Source organism: Leopardus geoffroyi, chromosome D4, assembly GCF_018350155.1.
Source record: "Leopardus geoffroyi isolate Oge1 chromosome D4, O.geoffroyi_Oge1_pat1.0, whole genome shotgun sequence".
Lineage (NCBI taxonomy): Eukaryota > Metazoa > Chordata > Mammalia > Carnivora > Felidae > Leopardus > Leopardus geoffroyi.
Genome location: NC_059342.1, coordinates 54,146,747 through 54,167,166, shown reverse-complemented (window position 1 = coordinate 54,167,166; position 20,420 = coordinate 54,146,747).

Genomic DNA, 20,420 nt, shown 5'->3' with positions numbered 1-20,420 from the left:
AAAATTAGCTTCTAATATATTTTATAGCATCATATTTACAGTATAATTTGGTTGATGTTTTATTATCTCTTTTCCATTTCAAAAATAATAAAACATGGCCTTTATAAAAAGAAATATTATGAAAATAATTGAAGTGTAGATGTATATTAATGTAATATTTATAAGGATGTATCTGGTCACTCACACCTGAAGGAGCTTCAATCAATCTGGACCACTTTTATAGACCACATATCTTTGTGACCTCCATGGAATAGGGATGTTAACATTTAAGGTCTGCCAAAAACTAGAGTGGCATATACATAAGGTTTCATATACTTCTCTATATTCTAGGTATTCTGTACTTCCTATCAGGTTTTGGTACTCTATTATTGATTTTATTTGTGCTGATTTTTATTTATTTTTTATTAGAGAGAGAGCAAGAGCATGTGCATGGGTAGGGTAGGGGTAGAGGACAAGAGAGAGAATCTTAAGCAGGCTCCACACTCAGCAGGGAGCCCGATGTGCAACTCAATCTCACGCCCCTGGGGATCATGACCTGAGCTGAAATCAAGAGTTGGATGCCCAAAAGACTGAGTCACTGAGGCACCCCATCTATGTACTGATTTTAAATATTTTTACCACAAAATGGTTTAGATAAGCCTGAACTTTATAGAAGAATTAAACCAACTTTGTAGTAGTTTGTGTGGGAAAAAAAAAACAATGAAGATGTATAATGCTACCACAAAAACTTAAAGTCGACTGAAGAGAACTCTTTAGCATGAAGGCTGAAGTTTTTAAACCAATGATAGGTTTTGTTTTGTTTTTTTTTTTTTCTGGAAAAAGGTAACCTATCTTTGCTGAAACAGTTGTGGCTCAGCATCTCTATTAAAGTTAATTTCTTAAGATACTTAATTTTAGTTTGAAAACACATTCACAAGAAAGAGACAATTTTCAAGTTGTTTTTAATTTTGAGGGCGTCGGCATAGCCATTTTGCAAAAGCTTGGTTGCTTAGACCCAATCAGTGATCATTTAATGAGTTAATTATCACTAAGGTTGTTTGGTAAAATGACTCCCTAATTATTATTACAGTTTACAACCCAGCTATACACAGTGTTCTAACATCCTAGCAATGTGCATTCTTCTAACAAATTTGCTGTATTCTCAAGGTTTTTTTCTCAGTACAAAAATGTCAGTAATTATGAGAAAGTTTTTAGTCCTTGTTAGCAAAGCAGTTTAAATGGAAGTTGAACTTTATGTTGTCAGGATAAGGAATTAGTATATAAATTTTAGCTAACATTTTCTTCACTGCCTCACAGAACTTAAATTATAGTTCAAGGCATGTCTTCCGCAAGAACCTGGGTCATCTCTCTTCATTCTTCTTAGATATTGTCAATGACGATTGCTAAAAAAAAACTTGTGTGTTTCTTTTGTTTCTAATGTGCAATAAATAAGTAACATGGGGTTTATAATTTTTGTTTCCACATATTTTAGGACACTTGTGATAAACATTCAACTTGAGGAATGTGAAGAAACTATATGAATCATTTTAGTCTATCAGGTTGAACTAAGAGATATTTAAATACATAGTATCATCCAGAGTGTTCTGGAAAACATGAGATTTTTTCAAATTCCATCTACTTTGTGCTTAGCTTTATTAACAATCGTATCACCTTTGTTATATAGCCACTTGATTATTTTTTAATTTTAAAATTGCCAGTTGATTATGGAGGCCTCAGAATATTTTTCCCTTTGATTAAATAAATTCTTAGTTACAATGATTTTGGCCTTAATAATATTAAAATGCATACTAATTGCAGTAATTTTTACTAGAAATCATCCTTCTAATGCTAATTATGAGAAGTTTGTCTGTAACAACATTTCTTTTAAATAAACACAGCAGAGAATCAACGACCAGCAATTTTCCTAAAAATATTCTTTTGTCTTGATCACGATCATCATCTCATCACAATGCATTATGTTGCTCGTCAATTAATAGGGTGGGTTTTTAATTTACAGACAGATCTCATGTATTATTGTATCATTTGACCTGTACCTCAACTGTGTGGGATTGAATGGACAGACATTCCTCATTTTCTACAGATGAGAAACTGGCTTCAGAGCAGTTGAGTGGTTTGGATCTAGGAATACAGAAATAAGAGGTAGAAAGACAGCCTGAGCATGTCTAATGGTAATTGCCACGATTGAGCATTTTGCATGTCCTGTTAAGACAGGCATATCCACATGAAGAAATTAATCTGCTCAGTGTTACATAGTTAGCATGTGGCAGATCCAGGGTGCAAGTTCAGGGGTGTGTAATGCTGTGCAGATTCCCTTCCCATTAAGTCACGTAGACTATAACTTTCAGGCACATATATTCCTAAGTCAATAAAATGTGCACTCTACTTCCAAATCATTATGCTTTGGAATAATTGCAGTTACAGGGATAGAATCCCTGAAAAATAGTCGAGGTTGGTTTAATCACCCTTACTCACAAGGTTTATTTTTTTTATTTTTTAATTTTTTAAATTTTTTTAATGTTTATTTTTGAGACACAGAGAGACAGAGAATGAACGGGGGAGGGTCAGAGAGAGAGGGAGACACAGAATCCGAAGCAGGCTCCAGGCTCTGAGCTGTCAGCACAGAGCCCCACGCGGGGCTTGAACTCACAGACCGTGAGATCATGATCCGAGCTGAAGTCGGAAGCTCAACTGACTGGGCCACCCAGGCGCCCCATAAAAAGTCATTGTGAATAGTGAAAACGGGAAAAAAAAATAACTGGAGGCAATGAAAAGGAATTAGAATTCTCGGCTACGAAAAGCGACGTGTAGTATATACTATGCTGTGCTCACCCGGCATTCACATCTGGTTACTGTTATCTGGTTGCATTACCACTAGAATAGGCTGCTCTGGAGGAATTATCTTCAAAAAACAATGTGTTTTGAAAGAAACGGAGACTTACTGCCTTAGAATGCTATTTATAGGAAAAGTAGATTCACATGGAACACAAGAAAACTATCACTGTCATATTCTGTCACAGGAATACAGGGAAGCTGATCAACAAGGACCATCATAATCTATGTCCTTACAGAAAGGGAAACAGACATACACTCGTACTTCATGGCAGCCCAGGACTTGGGTGATGAGTCATCCACGGGGACAGCTCAAAAATTTTGGATCTACCTGGTGATGCCTAAGAAAATATAGTTTATTGAATTTGTTCCTCCTTGTGAAGTGGTAGTGGCAACTTCATGTTAACTTAAAAAAATGATTTTCACCAGGGAACATCAAAGAGGATGATTCAGATCCTAAAAAGGATCTTCTTGATGAGGCAGCTAATAATCTAGGCAACAACCTGAGGTGGGTTTCCGGGTTTGTAAAGATAAAAACGTCATTGGGCAGTTAGTCAAGTCAAGAAATCAAGAGTATTTAAGAGAGTGATCAATAAATCAAAAGGGTAATAACATATAAAAATCAGTTGTGTTTTCTACATTAACAATGAACAAACTGAAAAGGAAATTAATAAAAAAATCCTATTTTCGATAGTATTAAAAAATAATAAAGTACTTAACCCAGAGGCAAAGACTTGTACACTGAAACGAAAACTATTGCTGAAAAAAATTAAAGAAGACCTAGAGAAATGGTAAGATATCCTGTTCATAAGTTGGAAGATTTAATATTTTAAAAATGTCCATGTTACCCAAAGTGTCCATACATTTAATGCAATACCTATCTAAATCCCAATGGAATTTTTGTAGAAATAGAAAAAAAAATCCTAAAATCCATATGGAATCTCAACTTACAAATAGCCACAAAATTCTTGAGAAGGAAAAACAAAGTTGCAATCCTCATATTTCCTAATTTCAAAAGTCTTGCAAAGCAACAGTAATCAAAACAGTATGGTACTAGCAAAAAGGCAGAGACATACAGATGAGTTGGACAGAATAGAGAGCCTAGAAATAAACTTTCATATATATGGTCAAGTAATCTTTGACAAGAGCTCCAAGATCATTCAATAGGATAAGGATGCTCTCTTCAACATACTGTGCTTAGAAAACTATCCACGTGTAAAAAAAAAATAAATAAAAATAAAGTTGAACCCTTACCTTATACCATATACAAAAACTAACTAAAAATGGATTAAAGACTTAGACATAAGTCCTGAAACTGTGAAACCCCTAGAAGAAAACGGAAGAGAAACCTTCATAACATTGGTATTGGCAGTGATTTCTGGGTTATGGCACTGAAAACACGGATAATAAAAGCAAAGTAATTACACAAATGGGACTACATCAAACTAAAACAAAGAAACCTGTGTAGCAATGGAAATAAGAGAGTAAATAACAGAGTGAAATAATAACCTGTGCAAAGGGAGAAAATATTTGTGGCCGTATTATCTGATAAGAGATTAATACCCCTAACATATAAAGAACTTCAAACTTAATGACAAACCAATTTAAAACAAACTAGTTTAAAAATATAAGGACTTGATTAGACATATATTCAAAGAAGATATACAAATGGCCAAAAGGCATGTGAAAATGTTCATTAACATCAAAGTCATCAGGGAAATGCTGATTAAAGCCAAAGTGAGATATCACTTTAAATTTGTGAGATTGGCCATTACCAGGAAAATACAGAAAATAACAAGTGTTGGTAAGGATGTGGAGAAATTGGGATCCTCATGCACTGTTGATGAGAATATAAAATAGGGCAGAGACTATAGAAAACAGTATAGAAGTTACTCAGAAAATTAAAAATAGAATTAACATATGATCCAGCAATTCCAAATCTGGGCATATATCCAAAAGAATTGAAAACAGGGTCTCAAAGAGAGATGTTCATTGCAGCATTATTCACAGTAGGTAAGAGGTGGAAACAACTTACATGCTCATCAACAGATGAATGTATACAGAAAATGTAATAAATGTGTATAATGGAATATTATTCAGCTATGAAAAAGAAGAAAATCCTAGTATATGCTACAACATAGATGAACTTGTGGAGGATTATGCTTAATGAAATAAGCTAGGCATGAAAAGACTCATACTTCATGATTGCATTTACATGCTGTGTCTGAAGTAGTCAAACTCTTAGAAAGTAGAATGGTAGTTGACAGTGGTAGGAGGAAGAAAGAAAAGGAAATCTGTATTCCATGGTAAGACAGTTTCAGTTTTTCAAGGTTAGAAAGTTCTAGATATCAGTTATACAACAAGGTACATATGGTTAATACTACTGTGCTTTACACTTAAAATTGTTTAGAGGGTAAATTTTATGTGTTTTTTACCACAACAAAAAAATAAAACAGTCAAATACATAAGGATTAAAAAGGGAGAAAAAATTTGAAGAACAAATCAGAGAGTAAGGAGAGTATTGTGAGAGAACTCAGAATCCCAAATTTGCCAATAAGCAAATTCAGGCAAAAATTTAGCCTCAGTGATTATTGTTAGTAACAATACCAGCATTTACCAACTAGTAGATCTTATTATTCCTTCTTGGAATAACATCATCAGGATGCCAACCTATGATTCTAAACCCAGCAAATAAAATAAAAATGAAAATAAAGATAAATAAAAATGAAAAATAAAAATGAAATTTAAATACAAATAAAAGTGAAGTTAAATGAAAATGAAAAATAAAAAAATGAAAATGAGAAAAAACATTAAAGATTAAAAGGAAATAAGGACATTATCAGAAAGCAAACAAGATAACAAAAAAGAAACCTGTGAGATTGTTGAAAATAGCTTAATACTAACGTAAATTCTACCTAATTTTCAAAAGTTATGTAGAGATTTAGGAACAACCAACAAAAAAGGCAAATAAATGGGTAAATCTAAATTCATATTTAATTCATAAAGTATTATGATTATTTACTGTAAAACAATCAGGCTTCTGGGTGCTTCAGTTGAGCGACCGACTCTTGATTTTGTCTTAGGTCATGATCTCAGGGTTTGTGAGATTGAAGGACCACATCGGGCTCAGTGTTCACAACACTGATACAACTCCATCTCTCTCTCTTTGCCCTTGCCCCACTCATTCTCTCCCTCAAAAGAAATAAATTAAAAAAAAATAAAGCAACATATTATAAATACTATAAAACTGTCATGATTAAATAAAACAATGTTATTAATACTGTTAACATAATTATTATATTAATGCTAATATTTCCAATATTATTCCAATGTTGGAATAATGCTATTTCATATAGTATTTGCAATTTTTAAAATATTTTCGCTCAGCTGAAATTTTCTTCCTGTTAACCCATGTTTTCTGCCTTTCCCACAAGATTATTTCACGTATGTATTAGACTTACTTTAAGTTTTATAATTGATCATTCAAATATCTTAGTCATGTGTGGTTTTGGATTTGTTGGCTGGTCCCTCTTGTCAATGGGTTATATGGTGTCACATTTTTCACGTGAGAATGTCTTATTTTTTTATTGAATAGGAGACATCATGTGTAAAAACTACTGAAGTAAATACTATACTATTTACTATACTATACTATACTATACTATACTATACTATACTATACTATACTATACTATTTACTGAAGTAAATACTATATTCTCTTCAAAAATATTGCCTGTGTCCTCTTTTTTCTTTTTTTTAAGGATTACTTTTGAGAGAGAGCGAGAGAATGGTAAAGGGGCAGAAAGAGGGAAGAAGACAAAGCAGGCTCCAGGCTCTGAGCTGTCAGCACAACCCAACTCAGGGTTCAAACTCAGAAACCATGAGGTCATGACCTGAGCCAAAGTGGGAAGCTCAACTGAGGGAGCCACCCAGGCACCCCTCCTGTGTCGTCTTTCATGCTAGTGGAGACAAGTGGTGGTTTGAGCCTATCAAACCTCTGGTTCTACTGGTCTGAACTTTTCTGTTGCTTTACTTAGAGTCAGTTCGCTATGGTCTGAAACTTGTTTGAGGACAGAATCACAAACTTCCCTTTAGCATATTTGGCACCTAAGAGCATGCCATTCTGTCTCAGTTTTCCTGCCCTGCCCTTAACCATCTGGAGGAACAATGGGCCTTCACCAAATGGATACAAATCTCAAAATTAATTTGCCTTTCCCCAACATCAGGCAAGCGCTGCCTCGTGATGACTTTCAGCACTTGACTTTGTCTATTGCTTCTATTAGTTCTCCTCTGCCTTCTGCCTTCAGCGGGCCCCAAATGCCTATATTTGAGTGGCAGGGAAGGGGATAGTCTTTTGGGATATGTTTCTCTATTTTTAAGCTATGATGTTGTTTTCTATTTTTTATGAATGTTCCAAGTTACTTTTTCCTACTTTTTTCTTTTCTTTTGAATGATTGTTGTTTATTATTTAGTCTATTACCATTTATTAGTTTAATAGTAATACATTATTTTAATATTATTTTAGTGAATTTTCTATAAATTCTCTCATGGATCCTTTACTTCTTAGTAACTAATATTAATATTTTTATGACTATGCAGTTTATGGTTCTTAAAACACTTAAATCCACTTCCCCATGTTGCAACTTTTATAGTATTATCAACATAATTATTAGTGTTTATATAGTCAATATTCATATTCTAAGAATTTTTTTAAATAGTAACAACTGGAATGTTTATATTCATAACATTATTTTATTTTGTCAGTTTTTATAACGTTGGTTTTTTTCTTTCAGTTAAATTGTTTAGATATCAATTTATTCATATATTTGTCTTCTCTTGCCCTTTATTTCTTCCTGAAGCTCCAAATACTCTTTTCCTTCATCCTGACAGACAGATTTTAATGTTTCTGTTAGTGTTAATCTACTTGGACCATCTCACAGATTTTTGTTAAAACTTTGAAGATTATTATTTCATTGCTGAACTGTGTATGTTGTTGATGGCATATGGCTAGGTTTAATTCTATTGTCTTTTAAAAATTTATTCCTTTACAAATTTTCTACTTTTTTCTATTTTGAGATGCTTGGCAATTTTGTGTGTGTGTGTGTGTGTGTGTGTGTGTGTGTGTGTGTGTATGAAAGAGAGAGCACACGCACATGTGTGTGCATTATTCTGTGTGGGCTTTTCATTATTATCATTGTATTTATTTGTTTTAAGTTTATTTATTTATTTTGATAGAGAGAGTATGCAAGCAGAGGAGTGGAAGAGAGAGAGGGAGAGAGAGAATCCCAGGCAAGTCCTGCACCGGCAGTGCAGAATCTGATGTGGGGCTCGGACTCACAAACTGTGAGATCATGGCCCCAGCGAAAACCAAGAATCAGACACTTAACCAATTGAGTCATCCAGTCGCCCCCTCATTGTTATCATTTTACATATTGCTTCTTCCCATTTTCTTCTTTTGCTTTTTTCAGACTTCGGTTATACACATGCCATGGCTTCATTCCACCTATTATATTTTCTTACATGTTTTTATTTCTACAGTCTTTATTTTATTTATTTTTTTGGTGGTCTTCCCTCCAGCTTGCACTCCAATTGTGTATAATCAATCTACTGTTGAAGCCATCAATGGGATTCTTAATTTCAGTTATTGTGTGTTTTATTTCTATACTTTCATATTGCTAATTAAAGGTTCCAGTCCACTGAAATTCTCCACCTCTTATTGCTTCAAAAATATTAAATGTCAGAAGGATTTGTTTTGTTTTTGCCTATGTTTTATGACTCTATTACCTAGACCTCGTATAGATCTGTTTGTGCTATCTTCAGTTTCTGTTGGATTTTTTCCTGTTATTATCTTTCTTCCCTTTATGACTGGTTGTTTTTGCAAAAGTGGCAGGCATTATTAAAATTTTTAGAAAATTATAAAAATCTGAATGATTTTGTCACTTTTCAGACTGGTTCTTTTTCTATTTGGCTAGAAGCTATGCTAGGGATAATAATATTTCCATATCACTTTAATTTTATTAAAGATTTCTTGATTTGAGGGCCCGAAATTTTTGAGTTCACTCTTGCTCCTAGCATTTCTCCACTCACATTTCCAAATCAGTATCTGGGAGTTTTATCCAGACTACCATTTCCTAGTAAGCCCCGAAATCTAATTTGCATATAAGTCTGTGAATCTGCCAAAAGCTTCCATTAGGTTTTTAGTGTCTAATCAGTCACTTTGGGAATCTACAAATGACTCCATAACATGACTCCAATATTACTATCACCTTTTTGAATTTCCTCTTCTAGATCTTGTATTTAGAAATGTTAAATTCATTGATATTCTCTGATTCTTTCAGAAACAAAATTTTAGGGGCAGCTACATGGCTCAGTCAGTAAAGCACGTAACTTTTGATCTCGGGGTTGTGAGTTCAAGCCCCATGTCGAGTATAGAGCTTACTTAAAAAATAAAAACAAAACACAAAAATTTAAGTAAAACTATTTTGTCTGATTTCATTTCTAACAGTCTGCAAGAGGGTTGGCTAAAATGATAGGACTAACATGACTATACTAGTCCTTCCATTGGAATATTTTGAGCAATAGAGTTCCATGATTGAATTATATTTTTAAAGTTTAGATAAATATAGCCGCAGGATGGACTTTTTTTAGGGTAAGAGCAGAAAGGAGAAGTACAAGCAGGAAGCTGTGTAGTAATTCAAGCAAGAGATGATGGTGGACCAAGGTGGTCATAGTGGGATTTTGAAAAGTAGGCAGATTGGTATGTAATAGCTTTAATTAGGTATTGACCTGCATTTCGATCAATATGAGTCTTCCAGGTTTTTTCCTTGCTGTTTTATTCTACTGAAATAAAGAAAATGACACATTCCATAAGGTTCAGTTTTGTCATCTACAAAATAAAAAAGTAATATTAGATCACATGGATATTTTCATTGTCATTTCTTAATGTATGTATATTCTTATTCTAGGAATTTAAATGTTTTAAAATATAAAGCTAATTCTGATGCTTAAAATGTTCAAATTAGTGACTAAATAATACTTTATAACATCCTAAATGAATCCTTCTATAATGAGCTCTAATTATATTACTTTCAGAAGTGAAAAATGGGTTAATCTTACTCAATTCTGAGTTGGTGGTACCTCTTAAATGTTATCAACTATGTAAAGTGATAAAGGCTATCATTGATCTTGCACTTCACATGTTAAAAATATTTTATAAAATTATTTATCTCAGGTCCTTCTGTTTCCAGTGAAATCAGATCCTTTCTGTCCCTGGAGCCAGTGGAATGTTTACCTTGATTTTATCATAATGTGTGATGGCAGGTTTGGGAGTGGCGGGTATGGATGATTCAGGAGACAGAGCCAGTTGGGTTGATGGAGGTGGTGGTGATTTAGGAATGGATTTAGTCATGGGATTAAACACCATACTAAATTAAAGCAGAAGTACAGCTACATATATTTTATTCACATCATTAGCTTGGGGCATTATACACTATTGGCAATGATGTATAATACCTCAACACTCTAGACTGGTGATAGGTTGAATAGTTACTATTATAAGAGTATGACAAATTATGCAGTCAATCTCATTGATTTCCAAGAATAGCATATCAATCAAATATATTAGAGAGTTTGTCATATAGTTAAGATAATAATTTATTGCAGTGTTACCCAAACTTGAGGTGCTACCTGATGTACAGAATATGAAATACAAATACACAAAGAGAAAATATGGAAGTTTTAAATATGACACAAAAGGATTATTAATTCTCAATATTCTACATAGCTCCATTTCATACATACTTACCTACATGCAAAATATGTTAAAGTGATTTTTCTAGTTATTGGGAAATAATAGTAAAATGTGACATATAACAGTATAGTTTGGCCAGGTGAATTCTATAACTGGTAAACATACAGATGGAAAGAATAAGTTAAAGTATTATTACTTCTTAATTTTATTCGTCATAGATTACAGTGGAATTTAAAGTTCTTTCAGTAATCCTCCAGGCTTTCCAAACCATATTATAATACCCTTGGGAATTTCAGCTTTGTAAACATCTGGCACATAGCATATGCAGCCAGATAGAGCAGCAACAATTTTAATTGGTTTTTTCAATGAGCATCTTCTCATGTAAAATACTAAGATATGTTTTCAGTCATGTTGATTGGGAATAATCTTTAGAAAACTCAGATATTATAGCATTTGTAATTATGTAATTATGTAGAAGACAAGGAAATGGGACTCCACTTAATTAGCCAAATATACATCAGTACATCGGACGATGCGTATCATTAATATTTTTATATTTAGTATTCATATTCTGTTTGCTGATGTCCATGAAGCTACTCAAAAATTAAATACACAGTGCTCTGACTATTGCGCTCCTTTCTTTGTTTCTGTCTGTCATTTTTACCTAAAGTATTATACCACATGCATTTATACTTCTGTATAGAACTAATTTACTTAGAGTTAGCTGACACAATATCTGTTTAATCAAGTGAATATTATACTTACAGAGAGAGAGAGCTGTCTTGTGTTTCTTCCTCTTATAAGGACATTACTCCTATCAGATTAAAGCTCCACCTTTATGATCTCATTTAACCTTAATTACCTCCTTAAAACCCTATCTCCAAATGCAGTCACATTTGGGATTAGATCTTCAACTTGTGAATTTGGGGGGACACAATTCAGTTCATGACAGAACCTGACTCTCAATTTTAATAAGAAAAGTGACAAGAAAGGGGGAAATATATCTTCTGTGTTAGTGTTAAAAAAATTACTATTTTTGTTAAACGAACCACACTTTCATAGGATAAAGATATGAAACAACTTTGGTTTTTTTTCTTTCCAGTTTCTTCAATCCTCTCTGAATGTTAGTTATTCCTCGCGTTAAAAAACAAACACATTTCACAGTTTTCCAAGTTAAACGTTATTTTAGTCAAAAGGACAGTCTCCTTTAAGAAATTAAGGTATCTAGTCCAGTGAAATAATCACAGTTTTCAAATTCTTTTAAGTGAAAGCTTCTTCCCTCTCTTATTTCAGCTTTGTTTCAGGTTAGACATCCACAGTGGGATGTTTGGCCTCCTCACCTTTCTCTTTCCCTCTCTAAGCTTTCCTTATTTTGTAAAACTCCAGGAAATATATACTTGCAAAAAGATTCCTTGAAACTCCTGCCATTGGCTTAAGGGGAACAGGAGCCCCTGCCACATACACACACATTTCCCAGTGTCCCTCCAGCCTCCACTCATCATCTCTGCACTTGTCATCTTTGTCAAAAATATAAAAATATATTCAAAGACATACACATATATATTCTGGTTAATTTCCTTCCCACTGACTACTACAACTGTTGACATGACCTAAGAGTGGTGATCATTAGTTCTGGGAGAAAATCTTTATCTTTTAGCATATCCCTGGTGGCCTTGAAACTTACTTTAAGATGTGGGGGTGTCTGATGCCAATATAATGATGCTAGCTAGCTCTTACAGCTCATTTTAACCCTAGGGTTACATGTACATTTCTGATAAGTTTAAGTGTGGAATAATAAGGAGCAAACCTTTCTTATGAACTGTGTACATTAGAAAGGATATGCTACAGTACAAAAGTCACTTTTACATTTTTCTTATGTGCACTATTCAGATGCTTACTAATGGAGAGATTGGCAAAGAGATTGGCTCATATGCCTCCCAGAAAGTGTCACGTTTCTATCATAATACAGTTTGCTTTTATGTATAGGAAAAGACTAGAATGCACACTGAAATTAAGTTTTAATGTCATCACCCTTATAACAAAGGGCAATATTGTTATCTTAGAAAAACACTAGATGGTGATCTCAAATCAGCATCTTTAAATTTTCACACACATATATTGCATGTAAAATATATATTAGATCTGCAAGTCTTTCTGAATACAAATAATAACAAACTGTATTGTGGCATACCGAGTCCCCCCACCCCCACCTCTGTAGGCACACCCTTCTAATGCACTTTTGCGTTTCCTCCCATTAAGAGGTAGAATTTATGTTCCCAACTCTTGAATATGGGTTAGCCTGGTTAGCCACCTTTGCCAATGGAATTCAGAAGATTTTATGGTACCTGTTCTTAACTTACTCTTCAAAAACATTTGCTTGCTTGGACACATTTTTTCAAGTCTTGCAACAACCTTATTTCCTGGACTAATTTGATGAATAATGAGAGAATGTTGGCCACATCATTCCTGTTACTCAAGCGAACAGCCAGCAACTGCCAGACAGGGGGTAAGACCATCTGAAATCAGCCAGTGCCCAGTTGACTATCTGGTTGGCTATCCAGTTGACTATAGAGTCGTGTGAAGGCTGATTGAGATCTCTACACCCAATCCCCACCTTCCCCCCAAAATAGAGATTTTGATTTTTTAAGCCTGGAGTATAGAAATGACATGTATTTTTTTTTCTCTCCCCCAGCCCCTAAAGATCTCCAGATATTTCTAATTTTAAGGATCAGCCAGGTTTTTGATGCACTAGCACAGACTTCCTTCAAAGAAACTGACTCTTAGTATCTTTGTTTCCTCTGCTTAGTATCCTTGTTTTTATGCTTGTCAACCTGGAAAACTTCTAGTTTTCCCTCCAAAGCATGATAAAATATCACCTTTGAAAACTCCTTTAAGTTCCTCAATAACTTTATTATTATTTTTTTCTATAGTGAGACTTTAGCTTGAAGAGTTTTCTTTTTCTGTATTATCCCACTATAATGTAATTTTTAACATATATCTTTCCCCTTAGCAGATTGCAAAAACATTGAAGAATAAGGTATACATGCCTTTTTATTGCCATTTTCTGGCATAGAATAATAAATATATGTTAAGCCTTGTTATAAGTTCCAGTCCCTAATTGGTTTTAAATAGAGTGTTTATTGAAAAGAGTTAAATGAAGGAAGGGTAGAAGGAAAAAGGGAAGGAGGAAAAGGAAGGAGAGGAATAGTGGTTGACTTCTCACCCTCTACTTAGAACTGTTCCTTCTCAGTCATCTTATTTCTAAGATCTAAGCATATATAAACATATGCATTTCAAGAGAAGTGACCAAAGAAAAAAGCAGCTTAATATCTTATTTCAGAAGTAGCAAAATATCATGATTATTTTTTATCTATATTATCATTGGCATGATGTTTTCCATTTTATGTGGAGAGAAACAAAATTTTTCTGTTTTCTATTTGTAATTTATCTGATGCCCAACTTATGTATGCCTTAGGTACAGTCATTTATATTCAGTTAGAGGGGTTAATGAATGGAAAAGCCATGCATGTTATGAGATTTTGATGAGTTTGTTGTTATTTTTTTCAATGAGAAATTTGTGGGGAAAAAGATACAAATGGAGCATAACAATAACACATTAAAGAATTGAGCCTTGGGTCCACAGTTTTGACTTGTGTGTCTCTGTTAAACTAAAACTGCCAGAGTTCCAGGGCAGTAAAAGTTTTGAACTACTGAAGGAAGAACTTCATAAACAAAACCCATAGGGAAGAGATGGGGCAGGTTAGTCGCTATAGATCAAATTGTTTTGATTTCTTCTCAATCTCAAAATAGAACTCATGTTAAAGACATGGCCATTACGAGTACCTCATGTGCATATTGGTACAAAATATGAATTTGAAATAACTAGGATTCTTTCTGGAGGTTGGCCATAAAAACCCGTATAAAAATCATTCTGAAATACTTAATTTTTCAGCATCATTGCCAAGTGACTCAAGAGGCTTCATTTGATACAACTAAAAACACATGCAAATGCTAAGTGCTGTGTCATATCTTTAAAAAAAAAATTTGTTTCTTTACATTTATTTATTTTTGAGAGACAGAAACAGAGCACGTGAGGGATGGACAGAGAGGAGACACAGAATCCAAAGCAGGCTTCAGGCTCCAAGTTGTCCACACAGAGCCAGATACGGGGCTCAAACTCACAAACTGTGAGATCATGACCTGAGCCGAAGTCGGATGATAACTGACTGAGCCACCCAGGTGCCCCATGCTGTGTCATATCTTTTGTTTTTTAATTTTATTTTGTATTTTTTAAAATTTACTTCCAAATTAGTTAGCATATAGTTCAACAATGATTTCAGGAGTAGGTTCCTTAGTGCCCCTTACCCATTTAGCCCATCCCCCCTCCCACAACTCCTCTAGTAACCCTCAGTTTGTTCTCCATATTTATGAGTCTCTTCTGTTTTGTCCCCCTCCCTGTTTTTATGTTATTTTTGTTTCCCTTCCCTTATGTTCATCTGTTTTGTCTCTTAAAGTCCTCATATGAGTGAAGTCATATGATTTTTGTCTTTCTCTGACTAATTTCACTTAGCATAATACCCTCCAGTTCCATCCACATAGTTGCAGATGGCAAGATTTCATTCTTTTTGATTACTGAGTAATACTCCATTGTGTGTGTGTGTGTTGTGTGTGTGTGTATATACACACACACACACACACATATATATATATATACATGCATATAATGCATATATATATATGCAGTTGCTGGTGTGTATATATATATATATATATACATATATATATATATACATGCATATATATATGTGTGTGTGTGTATATATATACACACACACACACACACACACACACATACACACACATACACACCACATCTTCTTTATCCATTCATCCATCGATGGACATTTGGGCTCTTTCCATACTTTGGGTATTGTTGATAGTGCTGCTATAAACATGGGGGTGAATGTGTCCCTTCGAAACAGCACACCTGTATCCCTTGGATCAGTGCCTAGTAGTGCAATTGCTGGGTCATAGAGTAGTTCTATTTTTAGTTTTTTGAGGAACTTCCATACTGTTTTCCAGAGTGGCTGCACCAGCTTGCACTGTCACCAAAAATGAAAAAGAGATCTTCTTTCTCCGCATCCTCGCCAACATCTGTTGTTGCCTGAGTTGTTAATGCTAGCCATTGTGACAGGTTTAAGGTGGTATCTCATTGTGGTTTTGGTTTGTACTTCCCTGATGATGAGTGTTGTTGAGCATTTTTTCATGTGTTGGTTGGCCATCTGGATGTCTTCTTTGGAGAAGTGTCTATTTGTGTCTTTTGCCCATTTCTTCACTGGATTATTTGTTTTTTGGGTGGTGAGTTTAAGTTCTTTATAGATTTTGTATACTACACCTTTACCTGATATGTCATTTGCAAATATCTTCTCCCATTATGTCGGTTGCCTTTTAGTTTTTGCTGATTGTTTCCTTCACTGGGCAGAAGCTTCTTATTTTGATGAGGTCCCAGTAGTTCATTTTTGCTTTTGTTTCCCTTGCCTCTGGAGACGTGTTGAGTAAGAAGTTGCTGCAGCCAAGATCAAAGAAGTTTTTGCCTGCTTTCTCCTGAAGGATTTTGATGGCTTCCTGTCTTACTTTGAGGTCTTTCATCCACTTTGAGTTTATTTTTGTGTAAGGGGTAAGAAAGTGGCCCAGGTTCATTTTTTGCATGTCGCTGTCTAGTTTTCCCAGCACCACATGCTGAAGAGTTTGTCTTTATGCCATTGGATATTCTTTCCTGCTTTGTCAAATATTAGTTGCCCATGTGTTTATGGGTCCATTTCTGGGTTCTCTATTCTATTCCATTGATCTGAGTGTCTGTTCTTGTGCCAGTACCATACTGTCTTGGTGATTATAGCTCTGTAGTACAGCTTGAAGTCTGGGATTGTGATGCCTCCTGCTTTGGTTTTGTTTTTCAAGATTGCTTTGGCTATTCGGGGTCTTTTCTGGTTCCATACAAATTTTAGGATTATTTGTTCTACCTCTGTGAAGAATGCTGGTGTTACTTTGATAAGGATTGCATTGAATATGTAGATTGCTTTGGGTAGTATCGACATTTTAACACTATCTGTTCTTCCTATCCAGGAGCATGGAATCTTTTTCCATCTTTTTGTGTCTTCTTCAATTTCTTTCATAAGCTTTCTATAGTTTTCAGTGTATGGATTTTTCACCTCTTTGGTATATTTATTCCTAGGTATTTTATGGTGTTTTGTACAACTGTAAATGGGATTGATTGCTTGATTTCTTTTTCCATCACTTCATTGTTGGTGTATAGGAATGCAACTGACTTCTGTGCATTGATTTTATATCCTGCAACTTTGCTGAATTCATGAATCAGTTCTAGAAGTTTTTTGGTCGAATCTTGTGGGTTTTCCGTATAGAGTATGATGTCATCTGGGAAGAGTGAAAGTTTGACCTCCTCCTGGCTGATTTGGATGCCTTTTATTTCTTTGCGTTGTCTGATTGCAGAGGCTAAGACTTCCAATACTATGTTGAATAACAGTGGCGAGAGTGGACATCTCTTTCTTGTTCCTGACCTTAGGGGGAAAGCTCTCACTTTTTCTCCATTGAGGATGATATTAGCATTGAGTCGTTCATATATGGCATTTATGATCTCAAGGTATGCTCCTTCTATCCCTACTTTCTTGAGGGTTTTTATCAAGAAAGGATGCTATATTTTGTCAAATGCTTTCTCTGCATCTATCGAGAAGATCATATGGTTCTTGTCCTTTCTTGTATTGATTTGATGAATCACATTAATTGTTTTGCAAATATTGAACCAACCCTGCATCCCAGGTGTAAATCCCACTTGGTTGTAGTGAATAATATTTTTCAAGTATTGTTGGATCCAGTTGGCTAATATCTTGTTGAGGATTTTTGCATCCATGTTCATCAGGGAAATTGGTCTATAGTTCTCCTTTTTAGTGGGGTCTTTGTCTGGTTTTGGAATCAAGGTAATTCTGGCTTCATAGAAAGAGTTTGGAAGTTTTCCTTCCATTTCTATTTTTGGGAACAGTTTCAAGAGAATAGGTGTTAACTCTTCTGTAGATGTTTGGTAGAATTCCCCTGGAAGGCCATCTGGCCCTGGACTCTTGTTTTTGGGAGATTTTTGATTACTAATTCGATTTCCTTACTGGTTATGGGTCTATTCAAATTGTCTATTTCTTCCTGTTTCAATTTTGGTAGTGTATATGTTTCTAGGAATTTGTCCATTTCTTCCACATTGCCCATTTTATTGGCATATAATTGCTCATATTATTCTCTTATTATTGTTTTTATTTCTGCTGTGTTGGTTGTGATCTCTCCTCTTTCATTCTTGATTTATTTGGGTCATTTCCTTTTTCTTTTTGATCAAACTGGCTAGTAGTTTATCAATTTTGTTGATTCTTTCTGGTTTCATTTATCTGTTCTACTGTTTTTGTCATTTCGATAGCATTAATTTCTGCTCTAATCTTTATTATTTCCTGTCTTCTACTTTTTGGGGGGTTTTATTTGCTGTTCTTTTTCCAACTCCTTAAGGTGTAAGGTTAGCTTGTGTGTCTGAGATCTTTCTTCCTTCTTTAGGAAGGCCTCGATTGCTATATGGTTTCCTCTTATGACCGCCTTTGGTGCGTCCCAGAGCTTTTGGGTTGTGGTGTTATCATTGTCATTAACTTCCATATACTTTTTAATTTCCTCTTTAACTGCTTGGTTAGCCCATTCATTCTTTAGTAGGATGTTCTTCAGTCTCCAAGTATTTGTTACCTTTCCAAATTTTTTCTTGTGGCTGATTTCAAGTTTCATAGCGTTGTGGTCTGAAAATATGCACGGTATGATTTTGATCTTTTTGTACTTACTTAGGGCTGATTTGTGTCCCAGTATATGGTCTATTTTGGAGAATGTTCCATGTGCACTGGAGAAGAATGTATATTCTCTGCTTTAGGATGAAATGTTCTGAATATATCTGTTAAGTCCATCTGGTCCTGTGTGTCATTCAAAGTCACTTTTTCCTTCTTGATTTTTTGATCGGATGCTCTGTCCATTGCTGTGAGTGGGGTGTTGAAGTCTCCCACTATTATGCTATTACTATCAATGAGTTTCCTTATGTTTGTGATTAATTGATTTATATATTTGGGTGCTCTCATATTTGGCGCATAAATGTTTACAGTTGTTAGGCCTTCTTGGTGGATAGAGCCCTTGATTATGATATAATGCCCTTCTGCATCTCTTGATACAGTCTTTATTTTAATGTCTAGGTTGTTTGATATGAGTATGGCTACTCTGGCTTTCTTTTGTTGACCATTAGCATGATAGATGGCTCTCCATCCCCTTATTTTCAATCTGAAGGTGTCTTTAGGTCTAAAGTGGGTCTGTTGTAAACAACATATAGATGGATCTTGTTTTCTTATCCATTTTGTTACCCTATGTCTTTTGATTGAAGCATTGAGTCCACTGACTTTTAGAGTGAGTATTGAAAGATAGGAATTTATTGCCATTATGATGCTTGTAGAGTTGGAGTTTCTGGTGGTGTTCTCTGGTCCTTTCCAATCTTTGTTGCTTTTGGTATTTATATATATATACATATATATATTTTTTCACCTTTTTTCCTCTCAGAGAGTCCCCCTTAAGATTTCTTGTAGGGCTGGTTTCATGGTCACAAACTCCTCTAATTTTTGTCTGGGACACTTTTTATCTCTCCTTCTATTTTGAATGACAGCCTTACTGGATAAAGAATTCTTGGCTGCATATTTTTCTGATTCAAAACACTGAATATATCCTGCCACTCCTTTCTGGCCTGCCAAATTTCTGTGGCTGGGTCTGATGCAAACCTGATCTGTCTTCCCTTGTATGTTAGGGACTTTTTTTCCCTTGCTGCTTTCATGATTCTCTCTTTGCCTGAGTATTTTGTGAATTTGACTATGATATGCCTTGTTGATGATCAGTTTTTGCTGAATCTAATGGGAGTACTCTGTGCTTCCTGGATTTTGATGTCTGTGTCTTCCCCAGGTTAGGAAAGCTTTCCACTATGATTTTCTCACATAACCCTTCTCCCCTATTTCTCTCTGTCCCTCTTCTGGGACCCCTATGATTCTGATGTTGTTCCTTTTTAATGAGTCACTGATTTCTTTAATTCTTAAATCATGCTCTTTTGCTTTAATCTCCCTCTTTTTTTCTGCTTCATTATTCTCTATAAGTTTGTCCTCTGTATCGCTGATTCTCTCTTCTGCCTCATCCATCCTTGCTGCCACAGCATCCATCCGTGATTGCAGCTCAGTTATAGCATTTTTAATTTCATTCTGGCTATTTTTTACCTCTTTTATCTCTGCAGAAAGGGATTCTAATTTATTTTCGACTCCAGCTAGTATTCTTATTATCATGATTCTAAATTCTGGTTCAGACATCTTGCTTGTATCTGTGTTGGTTAAATCCCTGGCAGTCGTTTCTTCGTGCTCTTTCTTTTGGGGTGAATTCCTTCATTTTGTCATTTTGAAGGGAGAAAAGGAATTAATGAAGTAGAAAAATTGAAATTAAAAAATTAAAATTAAAAAATATATTAAAATTAAATATTAAATATACAGACACACAAATCAAATAGATGATGCTAGATCCTAGGTGTGTTTTGGTCTGGGTGTTGAAAGAGATTTGACAGATTAGAGAGAAAAAGGGGGGAGAGAAAAAAAAAGAAATCGTTTGAGATTTTTAAAAAATGAATACACTGAAGTAGACTAAAATGAGATGATGAGGTAAAATAGAATTTGAAAAAATATACAGAAAAGTAAAGAATATAGTAGAAAAAAAACTAAAGAAAAATATTTTTAATAA